Here is a 23,075-nt window from a genome sequence, read left to right as displayed (position 1 = left end):
CCTGCTGCCACCATTTCATTTTTGCTGTCTTTATAAAGACCATGTCATGCATAACTCACAAACAGCGTGCGTCCGTGGCAAGTGGCTTCAAAGACAATTCCCAAGAAGTGTGCGTGTCAGTGGCAGTCTCAGGTGTTTGAGATGACAAGTTTTTTGCCCCTCGTATTTACTAATAATAACTGTCTTGTTCATTGCTTTGCTAGTGTAAAAGCGAAAGAGATCATAATAATTTGCATATGATTTAAGGAGTTTTCAGAAAGTTTAAAACTGGCGATGTCAGAGTGGAATTTGAGACTCCTACATGGTGCAAGGAGTGTTTTTTTTGTTTGTTTGTTTTAGTTACTTGATTTAAAGCAAGCAATAATTTTCACCTGAATGAGATGGTGCAGATTAACGTTTAGCAAAAAAGAAGCACAACAGATTTAGATAGCTTCAGTGTTTGCATCTCAGGTGTTTGAACCCAGCACACATCAACAAAGTGGTTTGTTGGGGAAAGAGACTTGTTGTTTAGATAGCAGCTCTCCCATCAGTAAAATCGCAGCACAAAGTGCAATAGGCTTTGTCTAAAACACTGTCGGTATCTGATCCTGTGTCACTGAAGTCACTGTCAAAAGCAGCGCTGACTTCACTCATGCAAACTACTTGACTCTGAGTTCAGGTGAGCCCTTGCGAAGATCTGGCTGAAAATCCTGTAGTTATCTGTGGACTTTGGATCAAATAGATGCTCCATCTAGACAGAGCTGACTGGCTGAAATGGCCAATTTGAGCCCTCATTTCAGGCAACAATTTATCTTTGCTCAGAAAACTACAGAGACTGATGTTTGTTGTGCAGATCTGTTACTGTTTAAAGTTACTGTGCAGACAGTTGCTTTTAAGAAGTGGTGTCTCAGTAAGGTTATGCTAACCAGGCAGTTGGGCTGGAATGACCTGAGAGGCACAGGTAGCGTGGCCAAAACACCACCTGGAAGTGGAAGTTCATAAAATTAAGACCCAATTAAAATTGCTGTAAGTAACCCATAATTTCCTTTAGCTTTTCCTTAAGTTAGAACTTTATTGCTTTATTTATATATATATTTATATATATTAAGTAGTTTCAGTGGCTAACTAAAATGCAGAAAAGTAGAAGCTCCTCTCAGTTGAGCAAAAGCATGTTTCCTCTGCATGACACTGATCAGCTTAGCAGGATTTTGTTCCTCTTTTTGCTTACTACTGAAATCAAAATGGCAGTTAAACCAGAGTAGAACTTGAGAACAAAAGTTTGCTTTTATGTAAATTTACTTCAGAACAACTCAATCAGTAATGCTTCGGTTGGATTTTAAGCCAGCAGAGGAGTGTTACCAGAGGCTCAGCTTTGAAATTTAGGATGAAAATTTTTATTAAAAAAATAAATAAAATAAATAAAAAAATAAAAAACTTAACATGAAATTGATCCCCCACACACACCTTGCCCCTTTCTGGAGGACCTCTCAGAAACTCTCTGGGGAAACATGTCTGCAAACACAGTGACTTTTCACAAGCAAGGAAGCTGCCTGAATGGGCAATGTCCAGTTTCATGGTAGCAATTGGAAACACTGATCATGAGGGAAGTTAAAATGTTAGTCTTAAGTGTCTGACATAGTTTGCATTTGTGGTAGAATGATCATGAATGTCAAATCTGTGCTCTTGAGATCTGATGTCTTGGTAGTTCAGACAGAAATGTTGTGTTCCTCCTTCAGAGAAACACATGTGCTCTTACTTGTGCTGCTTGTGCTGCAAGCGGCATTCACTCCTGGAAACCTGGTGCTGGCTGCTGTGTCAGCACCCAAGAAAGGCAGTGCCCATGTAACACACACATTGTTGGTTACTCACCAAAAACCATGAGTGTTCAAACTGACAGTGAGAGAATAGTAGAGGATACTTTGGGCTCAATTAATAAACTAATTTGCCGTAGTAACGGGTACAGTTTTAATTACGGTGAGGTAGTTCAGAGAGGAGAGTCTAACAAAACAGGCTTTCTGTTGCCATAAAGGTTAACATAACAATCAGACCAACAGCCACTGGATCCAGCTCAACTTCCCCACCCCCCAAAAATCCCCAGCAATTACTAGACGTGTAGCTTGGCCAAGAGAATTGTGTTTTCCTGTGTCACAAGCCAAGCTGATGACACAGAAGTTCCCGTGCTAGCTTCAATTGTCACCGGGGCTGTGGCATCTGTGACAACTGGGGCTGTGACAATGCAAGGCTGCTTGGCTGCAGGAGCCGTACGTTCTTGTAATCAGGACACCAGCAAAAGGGAGTTACTGACCAACAGCAACAAGAAGTCTTAGCAGAGTGCAACCAAGAGGAAACTGTCGCTCTATGGGATTTTACAGTTGTAATGTAGATTTTCTCTCATGGCAGAAGAAGGCAGAACATTATATTTAACACCAAAATGGTAAGAGCTAACAAGGAAAAAATAAAAAGTAAAACAAACAAAATGAAACCTTACCATGTGGAACATTGCTAAATGAAGTGATGTTCCAGAGATCTCACTGAAGAAGCTCTCTGGTTTTGTTCCTCTCAACGTAAGAAGAGAGCCTGCCACAGGAAATAACTTCCTCAGGGCTTCTCTTGCAGAAAACTTGTTCTGTCCTTGGAGGAACAACCAGAGGAAGCTTCTGTAACAGACCCTTGTGAAAGTACCCGTGAGCAGCTGGACAGCAGGGCTTCCCCCACGCCACTCAGCCATCAGTGACTGCAGGGCGGCGCAGAGGCACTGGAGCTGGGGCTGAGCGGTGCGAGGTGAGCCCCCGAGGAGCCACTTGGGGACCTCACAGGGTACAGCCTGCGGTGCAGCACAGGTGTAACCTGGGGGTGTGAAAATAGTCCTGTAACAAACGTCCCCAGAGCCAGTCCTCTGAATTCCTAGAGTTTGCTCTGGTGATTTGCCTTGTGTTGCTTTTCCAGAATAAACCGGAAAGGGCTGTGAAAAAACACGAGGCGTGACGTCTGTTTTGCTGTAGTGTGGAGTTACTGATCATCAGTTTACAGTGAGAGAAGCCAGCAGATCCTTATAGAAATAGTGAAAAATTAACACATTGGAAAAAATACTTTGTATTAATAACTTTTGTTTTTTCTAACATCAGGACAGGGACAGAAATTCCACCTGATATACCTGCTTATAAAACTCTCGCAAAAGTATGTTTAGGTATGTAAAATACTAGCTCAGGAAATAACTTGCAAGTGTTATTTGCATTTACCAAAAAGCTAGGCATCCAGCCCTCCCCTCCCATGGGTCCTCCTACACCCAAAATGTGAAGGAGCACCCTTATAGAAACAGGGGTGTTCCCCAACCCAGTGTCACATGGATAAAGTTTAGGGAGGTTTAGAGTATTGCTAACTTTGATAAAGGGTACAGGTGAAAGGAGACCAGCTCTCCCACCTGCCTGCACTGCCACCCCTCTCCAGAGGCTGGTGAGACATCAGCAGGTCAGCATCAGAGGAGTCTGGCGAAGGTGAGCCATAAGGCCTGAAAGGAAAAATAAATGCCCCCAAACAACTTCCTCAATATCAGAACAATTTGAAATGCCTGAATAAAAACTTTTAAATTGCAATGTAACGGGAGAGCTAGCCTTCAAAATAAAATGTGTGTTTCAATAATTATCAGAGCTACACAAATGCAGAATAAAGCAGAGCAGTAATAGCTTTTAAGGCATGGTGAAGAGTGCATGTCCATTAATCATCAATGAGAAAGCAGCCAGCCAGTCTGGCACACACATAGGCTCTTGCACTGAGAATTCGGTGCAGAGACGAAAGAAGCCCAGAATGAATGCAGACCAGTTTTTTCCCCCCATTTTTAATTGGAAGTTTACTTCAGAATTTTCTCTGTAAGATCGAGGCAAGGTATGGTTACAGAATGGGTGACACTGGGACAGTAATTACTAAAGCAGTGTGGAAAGCTGCCTCTCAGCCTACCTGTAATAGGTGTTAAACATTTCTCCAGTTGTTGACCCTGGATCAATCTCAGATGACTTGTGTTCTTTGGAGTGTGTTACTGATCCTGGTTCTGAGCTTGCTGGGGCTCATTCTGTTGACAGTAATCCGGTCTGACCAGTGGCAGTTTGATCTATTGCAGAAAAAAAAGTTAATTTTCTTCTCAGTTGTCTTTATTAGTACCAATAAAACGTTCAGACACCCAGCTAAGCTCCTAATTCTTGTTGTTTATTGTAACTGAAGTACAGCTCTCATCAGTTTGATGAATAACCTTTTATGTTTGTATATCAACTTCTAATTCCTCTTCTTGTTAAGAGCTAACGTTTTCTGTACCTCCTGAGCACCCCTTAAATCCCTTAAATTTCAGTAGGTAGGCAAGCTGCACTCGTGTCTGTGTTGAAATCCTGGAAGCAGATGAAAAACCACAATTGTTGGTAAATGCGAGCTCATTAGAATTATATTTGTTGTAATGTGCGGATGGGTTCCTTCTTTGCATGCTTGTTATTAAAACTATTTGTACTGGATTTTAAAAATAATTCTGACCTAACAGTTACAAATGAAGCTGGTCGAGGTTCAGTGGAAGCAGAAGTAGGACAGTCTGGAAGGCTTGTAAAATCACACCTTCACATACTCTTGGGTATCTTTTATTACTTGAGTCCAAAAAGGTAACCAAGACTGCTAATAGCAGATTGTGAGGTGGCTGTTTCCAGTACTCAATTAGTTCTGCTAACCAGCTTTACTGACTTCTTGTTTGCTTTAGTGGTTTAGTACGTTCAGCAGTTTATTAACAAGAAATTGCTTTATTTCTGCATTACTAAGTAGCAGGAAGATTAAAAAATTACTGTTTTGCATTGACATTTGTTTATCTGTATTCTAGTCAGACACCCCAGAAGGGTGCTAACAGTACCATTACTTTCACTCTTATGTACCGGCACCATCCAACTGTTTAAGAAAGTTGAGTTTTTCAAGCGTTGCCCTAACACCGAGGCTTTCAGAGGAGCCTGTCATGATTTACTTATTCATACAGATTGCAGTGGCTTATGTAGTCTTGATCCTGCTTGATCTGCCAGCAGTATTTGCTTCTATTGATCACAGGCTGTTATTTGACTGCATTGAGCAGCTTGCAGGTCTCCCTGCTTCTGGTAGCGGGGTCTGCTACTGATATTTCTCAACTTTCTCATTTTGTTGCTGACAATAGATTTAACTCCAGCCTTGCTGCTCGGACAGATGTGCCACGGGGTTGTGTCATACCCTTCGTGTTTTTTGGCTGAGTTTGGTGATACTTTAGTGAACTTGGGAACTGTAGCTGGGGTTCCATCCAAATTTGGCTGGTAGCTCCAAGTCGTAATGCACGTTTGGCAGTGTGCCTAGCTGTCATGTGTGGCTCTAAGTGTATAAAAGTTCCTACCATCCTAGGTGTAATAACATGGCATATTTTTGGAACCAAGAAATGGTCACGTTCAGTCTTCCTTCATGTTCCTGCTTACCTTTTCATTCATGTGCATTCTTACTGCCTTTCCAGAAATGGGGCAAATGAGAGGTTAGTCTGGAGGAAACTTCTCAACCATGTTGTCTTCCTGAAGGTAGACAGGCATTGTGAAATTGTCCTATTGCAGTCAGCTTTCTAAGTGGCTATAAATTTTTTCTGAATATTTGTCAGGGTGGAAATACTGTAGTTTCTTAATTGGCTGATTTATCTGGAAGGTCTTTTAAGTGACTATCCAAAGTAACTTGTGTCTGTCAAGAAATACACATCATTAGAGAAGAGTTGATTTGGAATCAGGGTAAAACCAGAAACGTTCATATAAGCTTTTATATGGCCTTAGTCCATTAGATACCAGAGATCTTAATCATTTTACTAACTGACTTTATTTATGGCTCCTGTATATACCTTTAAGCTCTTTGAAAAATAGAAGTATAGATGGCCCTTGTGCATTTGTGTTCCTGGTCCTACTATGAGGGTAACCTTCCTTTGAACATGCAATTAAGCTTCTGTCTGTCATTATTTGTGGCTCCTTGTGTCATTTTCACAGAGAAAGGGCCCTGCAGATGGTGTTTGAGCAGAGAGATGAGATAGCCAGTGGGTGGCTTTCTAAAGAAATATTTGAAGAATTATGGGGACTTGTAAGGAATAAGTATAATAAACCATGTCCGACTGTTTTCACCCTTCCATATAGACACTTCTAAATTTAGCAAGACTGGAATGTTGTCCTTATGGATTGCCAGATACTCAGGAAGCTGCTGCTTTGTTTCTTCATCTGTAAAAAAATACCAGGGGGAGATCTATTCTTTCATCAAGAGAGTTTTGGACTTGGAGAGGTAGTTGATTGTTATTACATAATAACCCAAAATCTTGATTATGCGTTTTGCAGTAAGCAGAACAGAAGATGCCTTTGTAATTTTTGCTAGGAGTCGATTATAAGAACTGATGAAAAAAAATAAAAATGTGAATTTTTCAAGTCCCATCTTAACTGCTGACTTAAAATGGTTCACTTGAAGCACTCACGAATTGTGTTGCAAAGGCAGAGATGTCCTTCGTGTTAAACGACTGTAATCTAGAATGTTAGAGAGAGCTAAATGATTTATTGATGTCTTTTTCTGCGGCATTTACCTGCACCTGTAGCCAGCCCATTCCATTTATTTTGGCTCACTGACAAATTAGCAAGCTATTTGTGTGTCAGACTTGGTCAGTAGTCAGCTCCCTCCCCCCTTACATACTGAACAGCTTTTAATTTAATTGTTTGCGGTGGTGGCAGTTTATTATCCCGATAGATGTCACTCAGAGGAGATCTTTTTCATTTTGCTTCAAAAACAAACAAATAAAAATGATGATTTATGAGTGAATATCCTCATAGTGCCAAATAGAAGAGTATGCTGAAGAGCTTCAAGCCTTTTCCATATACACAGGCAATGTCTTCCATAACAGACATCCGTGTGACACCTTCCTTTCTGTTGACCAATGTGGAATGTGAAATATTAGTTTCAGATTTTATGTTTAATGACTACAAGGTTAACTGCTGCATAAACGTGGTGCATGAATGCTCTCAGCGTCGCTGAAGTGTGCACTGCCACCTGCAGCGGTTATGCAGTTACTCTTGGAAAAGTTTTGTAGGAGATTTACGAGAAAATTACTGTCTTGCTGAATTGTCTTAACTGTTGGCTCACACTGTCATCACTGTGAGGGTCCGAGTGCTGCTTTTCCAAGTCAAAATGACATCCTGTGACACGGAGGCTGCTGCATGCCCTGCTGCTGCTGGGGTGTGCCTGGGGAGTCCCCACCTCGTGCCTGTGTGAGGAGTTGAACCGCATGTGTGGGGCTGCTCAGCTGAGCAGGGCTAGGACATCTCTGCAGTGGGTATGTTTTCTTAACCTGCCCATGTTAGTTAATCCAGTCTTACTCTTTAAATAAATCATGGGTAACCTGACTTTGATCAAGCAGAAAGGATTTTCACGTACTATGAACGTGCCCAGCGCCAGCCACCCCGGACGCCTGGTTCTTCGAGGATCCCCCGTGAGCGCAGTTGGTGAAAGACCCAACTATATTTTCTCCTCTCAAACAGCTCCATGTTTGCTAGTTAACACTGTTGGCACTGTACAGCTTGAAATGTTTTATGGTCTTACATCTACTTAACCTTTAATGTTCTCTGTCAACATCTATCGTGACCTGGTGGCCTATAGTTAGTAAAATGTGCCCTTGCAGGCTGCCAGATACTGTAATGGAATTAGGCCTTGAAAATTATCAGACCTGTCAAGGGGGCTTATAATCCTCTAAGAGCTTTAAGTGCTTTCTTACCTTTGCTTGAACACGCATTTGACCCGGCTGAAGTGTTTTTTCTTGCTTGTTTTGCTTTTACTTCCTAGTAGCACTTCAAAAACTGCAAAAAATAATTGGTTTCCTTGGCATAGATATGTGAGGGAAAATGTGGCATCTCAGTTGTCTTTTTTGGCTTCTTCTTTGTCTCTTGCACCTGTAGAGCACCCGTTAAGCTGTGCAGATACTTCAGTGGGAACGTGTTCCTTTAAGTAAGCAGTCATGGCACTTCATTATGTGCATTTGTCAGTCAGCAGGCGCCACGCGATGACATGAGCTAGGAGGGAATGTCAGCCCTGCTTTGCGAGGGGTTTGGAGTCAATTTAGCGCGCACAGAAGGCGCTGGGCTGACAGCCTTGCAGCCCGGTGTCGGCTGCTCGTCTGCAGAGCGAGTGCTGTGAGGATGGTAACACTGCACGGTCACCTGCATTTACCGCTCCTCTTCTTTGTCCTGGGCAGTGGGTACTACTAGAGGTGCAAGACACTTTACCTTTTGCTCATCAGCTTTTGATTGCTAAAAGTGGTCGTAGTACCTTGGTGGTCTCCCTGTGATTGTAACACCATCAGAGACTCTGTAATGTTTCCGAGCTGTCAGAATTTACATGTGTCAGAGCCAGGAGAAATGGAAACGTGCAGTAGAAGGAGCAATTCAACTGACTTTGTACACAACCAGTAGCCCAGTTTGGCAGCTCACCATATCTGAGCCTGCATCCTGAGTCCCTCTTCAGAGCAGTCTCCAGCTTTTGTGAGGTTGCGGTGTCTGAGCTATTTGCTTCAAATTATTGCAAGGTGTTAATACGACTTGATTTAGTTAAAAGTCGATTTGACTTTTGCCTCTGAAGCAGTGGCCAGTGACTCAGTTTCTTAGCACTATCAGGGTAACTTTAGGTAAGGGAAGAGAAGAAAGCTAACAAAATGTTGCTGTTTGGAAATATCTTGTTTGAGACCTTATACATACCTGATAGAGGGAAATGCAGCATTTCATATGCAAGGAAAAGACCTATTGCAGAGATTGTGCAGATAAGAGAATAATGAAGACGTAAACAATCAGGGAAGGTAAGAATGCAAAACAAGATGTGGTTTCTGATATTAAACTATGTATATAGATTAGTCTCTTTTTTAATAAATAAATAAATTAACCTCCCCTCCTCCTAAAGAGTTTAGATTATTTGAGGTGACAGGATGGATGCTGGAACAAATTGCCTTCCATGTTCTAAGCAAGGAAAACAAATGGGGAAACAACTATCCTCCAGGAAGAGTAAACAACTATTTAATTTTTGAGAGCATCCAAGAGCAGTTACGCTCAGTATGAAATCCTGAGCTGGAATGCTCCAAAATCTTGACCCTGTAGAAGTTTTAAGTATGCTTCCCTTTTCTTTGGCATACAAATCCCAAGATTCTCCCAGGGCCCCCATGGCAAGAAGCACGAAGGGATAGAGATAAAAGAATGAAATCAGTCATCAGGCAACCGTGGAGATTGTCGCAAGATGGGCTGTCCCCTGTGATCCAGGAGCTTGAGTATATTTACGGGTATATTTTTACTTCATGACAGTCTAGTGAATGATCTCATCAGCTGTTGCTAGCAGATGCAAAAATGATGAGATTGTGGTAGCAAGCCAGACATTACACTGTTTTCTGTGCTTGTCTTGGGATACGAGTGACAGACATGTCATCGACAGTTTTCTTTCTGAATAAAATTGTCCGCAGCATTTTGGAAGGGTTCAGAGTGGATCAGGATTAACTGCTTGGTTGAGAGAGAGGACTCCTCCCAAGCAGCAGCTGCCTGTTGGTGAAAATTTAAGATGCTTTTTGGCTCCTAGGAAACAGTGTTTTGAAGGCTATATAGCTGTCTTAAGAGGAAGTACCTGAACCATTGCCATTTCTGCTTTCACGGCAAAGACATGAAAACAGCTTGGAAAAACGGGGGAACAACGAATGTCTCCTTACAGTACTCACTGTTGTTTATTGAGCTGTTTCACACAGACCTCAGATATCTACTTTTAATACATTTTGATTTAACAGCAAGGAAAAAACAGTTTTTGCAGTCAGACAAGCAGCTTTCCACAGTGCCAGATTCATCAGATCTGATTCTCTGCTGAGTTCTTCTTAGTGTCAAGTCACATAAAGCTGATGCAGATCATTGGAAAAATGGGACCTCTGTCAGTGCTTAGATTATTTCATCTTCAGCGTTGATTCCTGGTTGTAATAGTTTCTGTTAGCAGTATGTTTTACTCAGAGCTTTCTATTTCTCAATTACAAATGTCTCTCCTGTAGCTGGAGCACATATGTCCGACCCATATGAACGCTCAGACTTTGCCTGTATCATCCAAAATAATGGGAGACGGGTACTTTACTTGAAATACGCATTTGCTTTTCCAGCCATTTAATCAATTTAAGGGTGTACAAATTGAAAAAGGTGTCAGAGTGACCCAAAGCAGATTGAAATGAGAGAATTTATTTGAATGAGGCAAAGTCTGATCATAAAATAATACTGTATGCGAGTTAAAGACCCTCTGGTTTTAGTGGAGACCTAAATAGCCTAAGTATTTCCTCTGTTGCTCAATTCTCCCTACTTTCAACTCCGTTTAGCATACGATGGCACTTTTCCCTAATGTTGCCTCACTTCTTGCTTCTGTGCCTGCATTTGTGTAGTACCCTGACTGTCAAAATGCCTGTCTTACTGCAATATGAAAGTTAATGTCTTACTGTGAAAGTAATATTTATTATTCATTGTCTTTACGCTGAAATGTCTCTGTATTTGTTGATCTTCACAAAGCATGCCAAACAGTTGATAATTTTTCAAAAATCTCACTTGAAAAAGCTCTTGTTACCTTAAACCGAAGGCTAATTGTGGATCTCAGTTTTCTATCAGAGGAATCACCATGAGCCACCCTTCTAATTTATGCCATTTCAAGCTGTTGTGCAGTTTCACTCATAGTATTTGGCAAAATTTTCAAAGCCGTCTTCAGAGGACTTTAGATTGTTAACAGACCAAGGCATTTCTGAAAATTTTTACCAGTTGTCACCATCTAAAACTAGAGTCTACAGTTGAGTTTTCCCATATGTATTTTCATTGTTTGCCTAATCTGTTTTGAGATCAGTTTTGCATGAATCAAGTACCCTAGGGGGAAGAATCTAAGTGCTTCTCTCCAGAAGCTTCTGCTGCAGATTTCATTGATGATTAAGATATTTCTGGCCTGTCCTTAACTCCCCTTCTTCTTCCTAATTACACTAGAGATTGAAGATTGTGTTACATACTGTATGAGTAGTTACATCTAGATATACCAGCATTGACTCAAGCAGCAAAATAATCTATAATCAGATTTCCTCCAGTGATGGCAATTTCTCCCTTAAAGGCTGTAAGGTAGAGCTACCTATCTGAGAGAGAAACAACACCTGAGCTGCGGCTTCAAAGTGCTGTTCAGTAAGACAGGACAAGAGAAAAAAGAGAGAAGGGAAGGAAAGATTACGAGACCAATCATTCTGTGGTAATTACGGATTTTCTAGTTTTTTAAATCGAAGTTAAACCATGGCTGCTATAAATTAGCAGTCAGACTGGTAACTTACGCTCCCCTCACACAGCCCGTTAACATCTCCCTGCAGAGCTGTGTATCCTTCCCTTTTCATAACGTGAGCTCTGAGACTTTACCTGCTCTCCACTGAACTTGAGTGTTACGCAGTGTGAAAGGCAGGCGCCTTCTGGAAGACAGTTTGTTACTTGCTTTCAGTGATCCCTCTAAAACCTGGAAGAAAGGCATTAAGCTACAAGGACAAGGAATTTTGCGCAGTGCGAACGAGATCACCTGAAGTGAGATACACACATAAAACTTGGGTGAGCATGGAAATGTTAAGGACTGTGATTATTTACAACTCTAAGTGCAGGCAAAAGTGCTAGGGTAGGTATAGTTCTACAACAAAAATGTCCTTTTGCTGATACAGCTTGTTTCACTTGAGGAATTAGTATAAGCCATAAACTAGCAAAATCACTTTTCTTTGCTGATACAAACTATATTTGCAATAGGCACATATATCAAACTTTTTGAGGGTGATTGTTCTGGCAGAATATCTATTGAAATGATCACAAGGTATAGAAAAGGTAAGAAACACCTTTTACTGCTTATATGAACTTCCCAGCCTGTTCACTGTTTTCTGGGTTAGCGCTCTGTTGCTATCTCATACTGTGTGTTCAAACACAGACTGTTCCTTTAGTCAGTGCAGGGAGTTTGAAAACGTACTGAGAGTTCAAGGTTAGCCGAGGTGTGTGTTCTAGCAAATTTGTTTCCAAAGACACTCTCGTGGGTATTTCTCAGCCTCTCTCTGGAAACTGCCCTGTTCCCCAAAGCATCATTTCTCCTTTTGTTATAGCATCCATGAATGCCAGTAAACAAACAGTCTACAAATTCTGCAGGGAGAAAAGGCTGGCAGTTAAAGATTTGTGCACAAAAATGGTCCACGAGATTCTCCTTGGCATTGTAGAATTGCATAAATAAAGCTTTACTCCTCGAGAGTCATTTTTAGGATCAGTCTGATGCAGACTTTTACAAAATTTGGAGATTTCAGTCCAGATGGACTTATCCCACCCTGTGTTTTCTTTTGAGTTTCAGATTCAAAGAACTATCAAAGAAATTATGAACTCAACCTAAATGGGCTTGACTTTATTGACAGCAACATCTTTTATATTCTTCACTGAATTCTTAGTTGCCCCAAACTGTTGACCAAAAGGCATCCACACACTTCTTGCTCTTTCAGCAATCTCAGCTGTGTTTCCTTTGATAATTTCCTGACAAAGCAGTTTAGCCTGGTTTCAGTATAAAAATATTCAACTCTAGCGTAGCTCTGAGTAAAAACAGTTTTTTTATATATTCCCAAGGCTGCTTGGTGTTTTTTGCTCTTCCATGCAGCGACCTACCCTTCGGAAAGAAACTGGGACTTGCCAGAGCAAGGCATATTTGCAACTTGAGCAGCTTTTGTCTAAACCACATCTGTGAGCCTTTTGTAAATGAATTAAAATACAGTTATGCCTTTTACACCAAAATTGATGTGGTCCATTTTTCCAGCCAAATGGTCTTTAACTGTATTTGGAAGATCTGTTTGAAGATAAATGGTGCTGCTGGTCTCCTTTCTCCAGCGTTGGTTTGCCTCTCCAGAAATGGCGATTCTTCATTTTTCTGCTTATCTTTTAAGTTTTGACAAATATCCAGTATTTGGATAAAATGACAGTAGCATGGGGCAGCTTCTCTCCATATACTCACAGTTTAAGCATAATAACTAGTTCTAGCATTTGGTAATCTCTTGCCTTAGAATATCATGTTTAGCCTTTTTAAGTACCTCATTAATCCAGCAGTAACGTGCTACTGATTTTACAGTGAAGTGAATCCAAAATGACAAATCAGATGATAAAATAGTGATTGACAAACCTGCTGCCCAAGGTAGAGCTAGAATTTATTGCAACCGGGAGCTGGTCTGCACAGCTGTTTGTCCTCCTACCTGGGGAAGCCTGTCCTGAGCTCAGCAGCAGAGCATCCCTCAGTTCCCAAGCGTTCTGTGCTCTGTGTGCTTGCAGGCAGGAGCTGTGTCCTCTGCCAAGTTACTTGGGTTATTCTGCTGTAGGTATTTTCTCCTTCTGAAAATGAGTTGTATTCTCCTCTGAATTCTGATTACTTGAAATGTTAATTTAGAGTAAAAACAATCAAATCAGTAATTTGTGTTTATTTTTTAATGCTTCCAGAATTCAGCTGTTTCATAGACGGAATTTTCTCATTTCTCTTGATGACTATGACAAGTTTCTGTGTCATTGATCAGAAACAGTGGAAGAACCTAAGCTCTGACCAGGCCTTAAGGCTGCAGCCCTACAAAAAGCCTAGGGTAGGTGGAATGGGCTCAGGCCTGGGACCTGCTGTGCGCATGCTTTGACGCTACTGTTCCCAAGCAAACCAGGGTCATGGGTCCCGATCCCCACGCACAGCTTCACTGCGATGACTGCCTTTCTCCCTGAGAAGATGTTTCTGCTCTTGGCAGAAGGACTGGGTGTGTCAGCAGGAAAGAAAAAAATTGTGCAGTCTGTGCTGTGTAACCAGAGCTGTTAGTACTCCTAATTCAAAAAAAAAAAAAAAAAGACAGCTGAATAAACAGTTGTAAGACCAAAAACGTGGGCAGGATAGCTGAAGTCCATGGAGATAGGAGTATGGTCTCACTCCGGGGTGTCGGTGAGGAAGATCTCCCCTAGCTAAAGAAGGAATTAGGTGTGGGGAGGAGGAGCTGAAGCATCTAATAGCAATATGCAATTTCAGATCCATGTTTTGCTTTGCAAGCTTATACTTGGCAAGAGCGTGCATGACTTTGATTGAAAAGCTGAGCTGACAAAACCTTTGTAGAACTGAAATATGAAGTGAAAGGAAAATCTTGTCTGGAGTTTGAGAACAGTTTTTTAAGGTTTCTTTTCTGCTGGGGAAGGGGCTGGCCAGCGCTGTGCTGGGTCTGTCTGCGGGCAGGTGGGTGAGGTACCTGAGCAACTTCCCCGTGTACCAGCTGTCCCCATTAGGCTGCGTTTGCTATCTCAGTATCTCCAGTGCCATATGCCTTTTTTCTTTAAATAACCAGGAATATAATGGGACAGATGTGAGCAGCAAAATAGTGTTAAGTGGAGGAATGATTCTGAAGAAGAATCAAGTGATTAATCTTGACACCAGTGGTCTGAGCCAGTTTGCGACAGAACTGAATTAGTACGTGCTGTGCGGTTCCTTTCGTTGTCCCTGTTAGTGGAACAGTATCTTTAATCAAATTACAATCTTAGTTTCTATCTGTTTTCTTATGAGTCATTAGTGTTTGTAATTCCATCCTTTTTGAACTTAGGAGCTTGGATATTGCTTACTAATACGCTTCAGAAGTGTTGCAGATGAGTTTTGTAGACAGCCTAGGCAGTCTCCTCAGCAGAGAGGCACATACAACTGTTTTTATTTTGTTTAATTTAATTTCACCGGTTCAGACTCACTGAGGTAAATACTTTTCTGAAATGCCTTAGAAAACAATAGTATTAAAAGCATCAAATATAAACATGAAGGAATTAGCATGAAATTACAGTGAAACAGCAGCTGGAAACGTAATCGTGTAGACAAGTATAGTATAGCAATAAATCCGAAAGCAGTTACAAGATTTATCGTGGAGTTACACAGATTGTATTCAGAAAGCAATCAGCAGCGTGTCAGGATGCTGGCAGGGGCAGGACGTCCCCCTGCAGGGGCAGCGGTAGCTGGGGTAAAGTGCTCAGGGCAGAGTGCTACGATGGCTCAGTTCTCAAGTCCAGGAGTTTATTTTTTTATTAGAAAAGAGCTGCTCTCAAAACAGTATCTACAATTATGAATCTGATCTTTTTCTGCCTTATCTATTAGTTCTGCCATCTGTAGCTATGAAATATATTCTGCTCTAAAAGATGAATAGGATTTTATTCTCGTTATTTGCTACCTGCATGTGATTTCTTTTATTTCTTCCCCAACTCTTGGTGTTAATGAGCATCAGCTCACAGTAGTTTCCTATTCTTGTAACGTGTTTTAGAACAGACAGTCTTAGGAGAATAAATGAGAAACCTTAAAAGCACCTTTTTACATTTGCTTATCAGAGTTTAATTCCCACGTCGATAACAAATCATAAGGTAAGGATTTACGATGCAAGCACAGCTCTGGACTACATTCTTCATGACTGTTTTTACCTTGATTGTGTTGCTGCTATTCCCCTATTTGCACTTCTTAAGGTATCGGAGGAAACGGTGTATCATAACTAGGGCATCAGAAGGCAGTTTAGTGTACACCTTTAGTATCTGTTTCTGGGAAGGCAGAAAAACAGGGCTGCTGCTCTGAATCAAAGCGATTTTCAAAGAGCAGTGCTGTGTAAGGCCACTGTGAGAAGGCAGGGAAATCCCAGAGGAGCTGGGAGAACTCCTACCAGCTTCTTTCCTCAATAACCCACTTGGCTTTCCAGGGTGAGGCACAAGGACGAGGTGTGCCCCTCGCTATGGCCTGCTCGGTGAGCTGCAGTGGTTACAGGGCCCCGCCATGTCCTCGTTCCCTCTGTGGGAAACACATGGACCTGGCATTAGCGGGGGGAGCTGAAACGCTGTGCTGTCTGTGTGATGGAGAGGGTGTCAGCGTCCTTGGCCCTAGGAAAGCAGTCGGAATCCCACCTGGCACACAAAACCCCATCCTTCCTGTCGTTGCTGCAGGTTTTGCCATTCTCCTGAGCGTGCTCAAGACTTTAGCAGAGTTGCTCATTTTCCTGTAATTGTTTCTCCTGTTCCCTGTAAATGAAAGAGAAACTGCATAAATCCTTCCTTCAATTCATGGCATTTTAGTTTTGGCATGATAGCTAATGACTCTTGATATGCATTTTATAATTCAACTTTTAGGTTTAAAATGCTGCCCCGGGTGTGAACTAAGTGTACTATCAAGGAGACCTGCACGTACCTCTTGTCTTTTGGACATGCAATCTCTGTGCATCATCGTGTTTCCTTTTTCACATTCTATTAATTTTTTATAAGCTTCATCAGAACTGTAAAGCACAAGCTGTTTTCATGTAGATGGTTTTTATGGTGACTAAACATTAGAGAAAGGAAAACAAATAATTGTCCCAATATACACATTGCCTGGAATGAACAGATTGATTTAAAATGCACTGCTCCAGTGCATTGCATAGGCAGCAGTCTTTATGATTCAGTTCTTATTTTCTGGACTTCAGCGTGCTAATCCTGAGTTTTCAGCCTTCTTTTGTTTTGTTTTTAAACTAATCTTGTTACTTTTTAAAATAATGCAAGAAGCATATACATGTTGTTTTCATTGCAGAAGTAAACATGGAATGTCATAGAATAATTAGGTAAGAATAATGCTGTGTCTTTTTTGACATTAGTATCCTGCATTTCAGAAATGACTTTTTTTTTTGCGGTTTTGATCATATGTGTCATATATGGCAGATGTGTGCAACTATTGTGATACTAGTAAGAACAACAACTAACATTTAATGTATATTTATGTTGTTTATCTAATGTCAGTAAACGTGTACAGATAAATGCTTAATTTTATTTTGAATACCACTCGGCTCTTGGCTCCATAAATACTTTGTAGTGAGGATGTTGACCGTTTGAACTTTGTGGAAGAGAAAATGACAAGTGGTTTAAAAATAAATAAATCCTTTTTGTATACTAGTAACACAGCTTTGAAACCTTTTCTATCAAGTGTATCTTTTCCAGGAAGCTTCATGTTTCTATATCCCTTTTTAAGGTATCTTTCAATAATAGGGTTTTTCACTGTTGACTCATTCATATGTCTTGGTGGTTTTTCAGTCATTTTTCCTGATCTCTGAATCTTTTGACTATTTGGTTAGCTTTTTAAGGCAGAATAACCAAAACTGTATGCTGCATTCCACTGAGCAGTGAGCCTTTTACTTAGGTAGCAATAATTAAAGTACTATTGCCATTTCCTTCCCTGGTCCCATCTTCCAATTTTTTACCATATATTGATAATTTTGTCTAGCTTTTTCCAGTGCCATGCCCCTTCCTTGAAAAGGTTTACAGGTTTAGAACCCAGTCACGCTTTAAACTGGTACAAACGTTCATATTCATCAAAATAAAACGTCGTATGGCATCCAGTCGCCCATACACCTTGTTTCCTTCTCCCTCTTGTCTTTTTCTGATGCAGAAACGTGTCACCTGCGAGTTCTGTCATTTTGCTTTCAAGCTCTTTTCCAGAGACTAGGTGAAAGTATTAAACACTTATTTTTTGACGTGACTTTGATCCCCTTTGCATGGTAATCATTTGCCATATTGAGAGCTGTTGATGTTGCTTGTTGGTGGTGTTGTTTCCTAGTAAGCAGCTTCAAGCTGGTGACAGCGCAGGTTGCCACAGGTCTGGTGGCTGCTTAGTTTCTTGGGAGCCTCCTGTAAGGGGCTTGGTCCCAGGCTCTTTGGGTGGCTGGGTGACATGAACTCACCTCACATCTTCGCTGACATCTTCAGAGGACTGTACTGGTTTGTCTTTGCCACACAGTGCTCCGTTACACATTTCTGGGTATTAAATCAAGGTTAATTGTTTGGAAGCCCTTTCAACTGGGACTCCTCAGACGTTTTGCTTTTAAAGAAAGCAATAGGATTCAGTGGCCAGTCAAATTCTGTGTGGATGAAGAAGGGCAGTGCACCTTGTTCCTGTGGCTGGCTCTGTTGCCAGTACAAAATGCAGGTAGCTTGTGTCCTCCGTGCTCCTGTACTAAAATTGAGTTGTAACATAGCCCTCTGCTCTCGCAGCTCTTGAATGGTGCTGTAGCCATCCTTATTAACAAATATTAATCGGGACACCTTGCCTTGAACCCACTTTTTAAACGTCTTCTTCATAAGGCTTATGTTTCTTGTCAGCAATCAGAGCCCTGAAAGCAAAGCAAAGGCAGGGGCTTGGCTGGCATTTGCGGGCTGGCTGCCGGTGCTCTGTGTTTATAAATACGGCACCGGGACTCTCGCTCCTGCAGATCAACAAGGTCAGTTTGAGAAAGCAGATAAAGGAGAAAGTGGTGTCTGCCTGCTGCTCACACCACTTTGCATAGATGGACTCTGTTCATCTTGCCTGTGTGGGACTTCATTTTATTTTTTTAGTTTTTTTAATTTATCATTCTCTACTCCAGTCATTTGCACAAAGGATGCTTTTAAATGAGTAATGAGTGCTTTCCTGTTTGGCACTTAGTTAAACCGAACTTTGTGTCACAGCTCTTTACGATTCACTCATACAAGACCTAAAATATTCAAGACTGGTAGGGGGGCAGAAAGCTCTGTCTGGCTCATGCTGTTTCTAGGAAAAGGGAGTCTTGGGGGGAAAAAAACCCTGCAAAGACCTACAAATTATGCAGTGTTCTTTCTGTCCATGAATAGTTTCTCTTGTGAGTGAATGAGGCTGTATTTTTGGACTTGCAGACAAAGCAACTTGTGCTACAACTGGCTTTTCTCCAAAGCACACTTTCTGTGCTTATTTTATTTTATTTTAATGTATTTTATTTTATTTAATTTTTAATACAATGATAGCCTGAAACTGATTTAAGGTCCTGAGTGGATACGTGTCCAGTTGGTCATCTCCATGATGGTATTGCAGATCATCTTGCAGTGCAGCAGGGCTCTGCTGAGCCTGTCAAGCTGCATCTCTGGTTTAGCACAGGTTTTGTTCTGTTTTCTCGTCTCCCAAGAGCTGACTCATGCTTGCACAGAAAGTCCAAAACTGAACCGAATGAAGATTTTGAATTGAATTCGGATTTCAGACTGTGGTTCTCTACCTGTTACGGTACCTTGTAAAGAATGCTGTACAACTGTACAGTTTCATTCTGAATTAAGATCCCATACTTTAATATATATGCTCAGCACCTTTGGCCTTCTGTGACTGAATTAGAGAGGTCAGTTGGAAATATGTCCATTTTAACTTGTGGAGCCGAGTCAGCAAAGATCTGCTGTAAAGTACCAGCTTGCTTGGCTTCAGTTCCATTTCATCCTATTGCCTATTCCAGTTATGAATCTGTGCCTTTGTGGTTTACCATACACAGCATGAGAGTAAAGCAATTTTGTTGCAGGTGTTGTGAAAGTTCATTATTTTCTGACTCTTAAAAAAGCACATGCAGTACAATCTATTAAAGTGACAAAATTGACTGGCCTTTACGGAACATTTCTGGTATAACTTTAAAAAAAAAAAAATCACCTGCAAGGTGTTCTAATAGCTATTAATTGCGTGTTTATCAGTTTCGGTAGGGTTTTATAAGCTTTGCTGATCATTTCTCGAGACATCTGCATTAGTAATAAGTCCAGTTTCCTGAGCTGTAAAAATTACAAGGCTTCTCACAAAAAGATAAAATTACTAGTTAAAACTGAAAATTACAATCCAGCAAGTTGATGCAACTTGTAAATAATAATAATAATAATAATAATAGTTTTGTAACAAGAAAGAGACCCATCTTACGCTGCAGTTTAAGTACCTCTCTGGTGGCAGCAATGTCAGAAGTTAAAAAATTAAAAAAAAATCTGGCTGATGACTTTGCAGTCACTGACAGATTGGCTGCACAGAGGGGCTTCACATTCAGCGGCCCATCTCAGATGAGCCCTGACCTTGTTCCCATTGCCAGTGGCTGGGGTGTTTGGCTTCCAACCTGGCGTGCCATGACAGCTGGGGACGGGACCACAATTTGATTCCACCACGTGGATTGAGTGGGTAGGAGACCTTCAAGGTCTCCAGCACTGCTGGCCTCTGCGGGTTGGGCTGGTGGGTTGGTGATGGCATGAGGCAGGAGGAGGAGATGGGTGCTTTTGTTTGTTTGTTTTGTAGTTTTGGTTGGTTTGCTGTTGTTTTTTTTCCTTTTTGAACTTTTCTCCAGTTAGATAGAAGCTGTGTCAAAAGTCATCACTGTCACATCTCTCAAAATTTACTGACTTTTTACTTGGGAAAATATATATAGATACATATACATCAGTGGCTTTTGCACAGTGGTAAGGATTGGGGATGTTACCATATGTTATAGTTTGTAGACACAACCAGAACTTATCCCATCGCTACCACAACCACCAAAACCTCTCCCCGGACTTTGTATGGGTTGGAATTATGGGATGCACTGTAATGGTTCATGGCACCCATGAAAAGAAGAGGAAAAAGGATTTTAATATCAAGTCCTTGAAAGATGCCTATCCTACAGTTGCTGAGTTTCATTACTTAAGAAAATGTATCCAGGAAAGGCTTGTTGTTGTTTTTAAGTAAATATAGTCAGGAAAAGGCTGACCTGAGCAAAGGGGGACCAAAATAAAAAAAAAAAAAAAAAAAAAAACAGGTTGGAATCTTTATCAAGGTTTTATGCTATGTGCTGTAAGCAGTACTGTAGTACCAAATCGTGGTCAGCAGTTAGAAAGATGATTTTCAGTGTTCAGTCTTTGTGGATTCAAAGAGGCTTTCATAGCACTCTTCATTAGTCTTATATGAGTACCTGATTATGTTGGAGCTCAATTTTAGGTATATTTGTTAGAGTGGTGGGATCGCTAGGGCTCGTCCTTCCCATCATGAGACTGTTTTCAGGTCCTTATCCATTTGTTGGGTTTTAATGATTCCGGCTGAAATTTAACAGAGCAAGCATCTGCATCAGACAGAAAAGAAGAGGGGAAGGAGGAAAGATGAAAGAAAGAATGAATATATATATATATATATAATTACATATAAATTTTATATATATATTTCAGAGAGCAGGCTAGGCCATTGTGTTTGGAAAAAATGTCTGTTGACCTCTTCCTTGAAGAAAGTTGTTCCCATTTGGCAAGATGCTGGACTTTGAGTAGCGAAGTCATCAGGGTTTTGTTGGTTTTTTTTTTGCTTTTTGCTGTTTTGCTTTTAAATCTACCCAGAGTTGGCTAAGTTGATACGTGGCTGAATAACTGTGGTTTGCAAGTACTCACAAGGGACCTCCTTGGCTGGAGAAGAGAAAATCTCCAAAGACCTCCTCTTGGCTGGCCGTGTTTGAACTGCTCCCAGCTCTGAGCGCTCAGCAGCGTGCTCAGGCGCCGTCCCCATTTACCAGCTGTGCCGGCACGGCCAGGCAGCACCAGCGAAGCCAGATCTTCTCTGTAACTATCACAAATCACACCGAAAGCAGAAACGGGTCATAGTATCACTGCCCAGTCACGATTTGTATGTTTGGATTTCAAGCGTATAATATATCCTCCAGAAAAAAACAGCATTTACACTAGTGGATGCCTCCTCCTGTGGTGTTTGTCAGGATGCTTGGATGTTCTGCTGCCCGAAATGAGAGATACTGCCCACCTGAAGCTATGGTGAAGCTGAGAGCTTGCTGAAGGAGACATCTTTGAGTTTGTTGCTGTTGGAGTGATCTAATAGAAATTGAACACAATTTATTTCACCCTAAGTGTGCAAAGTGGAATACAGTTTGCAAGTAGTGAATTGATACTCAGCTTACGTGTTCAGGAAAAATGATTTTTTTTTTTTAATTCTTCTTAGTTAATTTTTTCTGGAAGAAAAGGCTGTAAAAACTGAAAAAGTTTGGATAGCAGCAGAGATGTTGCAACTGATTTGAATCACATGAAACAACATCTCAATTTCTCCTTCTAAGGACCAAAACTTTTTGGTGTCCTTTATTTCCATCAGTTCCTTGTCTGCTCCTGGAGTTCAGCTGGTTAGAGGTGTGCAAACAGAGAGATGCGCCCTTGCAGCACTGGCTGCTGTAGTTCTGCAAATAATGAGTTAGCTTTGATTTCGCAAGATGTAGGTGCTATCACTAATATTTCATGGGGGTTTTGTTGTTTTGTTTTGTTTGTTGGTTTTGTTTTGTTTTACGATCCTCAGTTCTTCCATCATTAAAAATGCCAGTTACAGATGTGCTGCCTTGTGGAGGTTAAGGCGTTTGCCATTATTAGTCACTAATATTTCATTAGCGTTCATATCGAAATCAGAAAGCTTGTTGTGCTAAGCACTGTACATACGCATTTGAAGAGGCATGCTCTGCTCCAAAGAGTTGAGCAGATTTATACTTTAGTCCTTTCACCGTACTTAATATACTATTTTTTCTGCACTTCAGTTATGGTTTCCTATGGAGAGTGCTTCCCTGCCCCCTGCACAGTGTGTTCAACAAGGAGGCATGTTGGAGACACTTTCTCCATTGCCTAGGATGGATGGAAAAATCCTGAACTTAAAAGAGCATTTGTTTGATCCAGTGTAGTTTCTCACCTTTCCTAAAAGAGGTTTTTAGCAAAGACCTTACAATTTCTAGCCATTTATGAACAGTTCATCTGGAATAGGCGCTGCAGACGTACAGCAGCATCAGCTGCATGAGGTTAGGGTGCTCTTTGTTAATTGCTCTGTTGTTATCCCTCATTAGTACAGCGATTGTGCTTCACAGTCCCCCTCGCTCCCTCACCTTAGCCCACAAAGGTCCAGGCTGGGGGTTTTGCTGTTGTTTGTTTTTGTTTTTAAATCAATGTCTATCTGCAGAAATGTGATAGTCAGGAGCTTGTCTGATGCAAGATGTCATGTGTTTCATCGTAATACCTACAGTAACATTTGCTGTAGATGTGTAATCATTCCTCCTGTCTTCCCTTATGAAGTCTTTATACCTTTTTAACGTATCCTTTTATCTTACAGGGCTGTTCGTGTTGGCTTACCCATGTTGTGTTCTCGTATCCTTACTGATTCCTAGATTTTCCCAGGATGAAGTACATTTTTGCTTTATAAGGCTTCCTTAAAGATATCTTTCCTATTAGTTTATTCCAGTCTGTAATAGCAGGGGCTTATTCTGTACTCCATGAAAGCTT

At 41.1% G+C, this 23,075-nt stretch overlaps 1 protein-coding gene across 16 annotated transcripts in view; it reads left to right on the top strand.

Annotated features, from left to right (window-relative positions):
• Positions 1 to 23,075, top strand: part of ZMIZ1 (zinc finger MIZ-type containing 1) — a 344,474-nt gene that overhangs the window by 252,844 nt on the left and 68,555 nt on the right. Inside the window, exon 1 of one of the 16 annotated variants that reach the window (XM_068689473.1) lies at positions 7,395 to 7,462. The exons of the other annotated variants lie outside the window; for them this stretch is intronic. The gene's annotated coding sequence lies outside the window, so the exon portion shown is untranslated. Of the gene's footprint in view, positions 1 to 7,394; positions 7,463 to 23,075 lie in introns of those variants that run through there. 16 annotated transcript variants of the gene reach the window in all.

The sequence above is a fragment of the Anas acuta genome, chromosome 7, assembly GCF_963932015.1.
Source record: "Anas acuta chromosome 7, bAnaAcu1.1, whole genome shotgun sequence".
NCBI lineage: Eukaryota > Metazoa > Chordata > Aves > Anseriformes > Anatidae > Anas > Anas acuta.
This window is presented reverse-complemented; position numbering and strand designations above follow the sequence as displayed.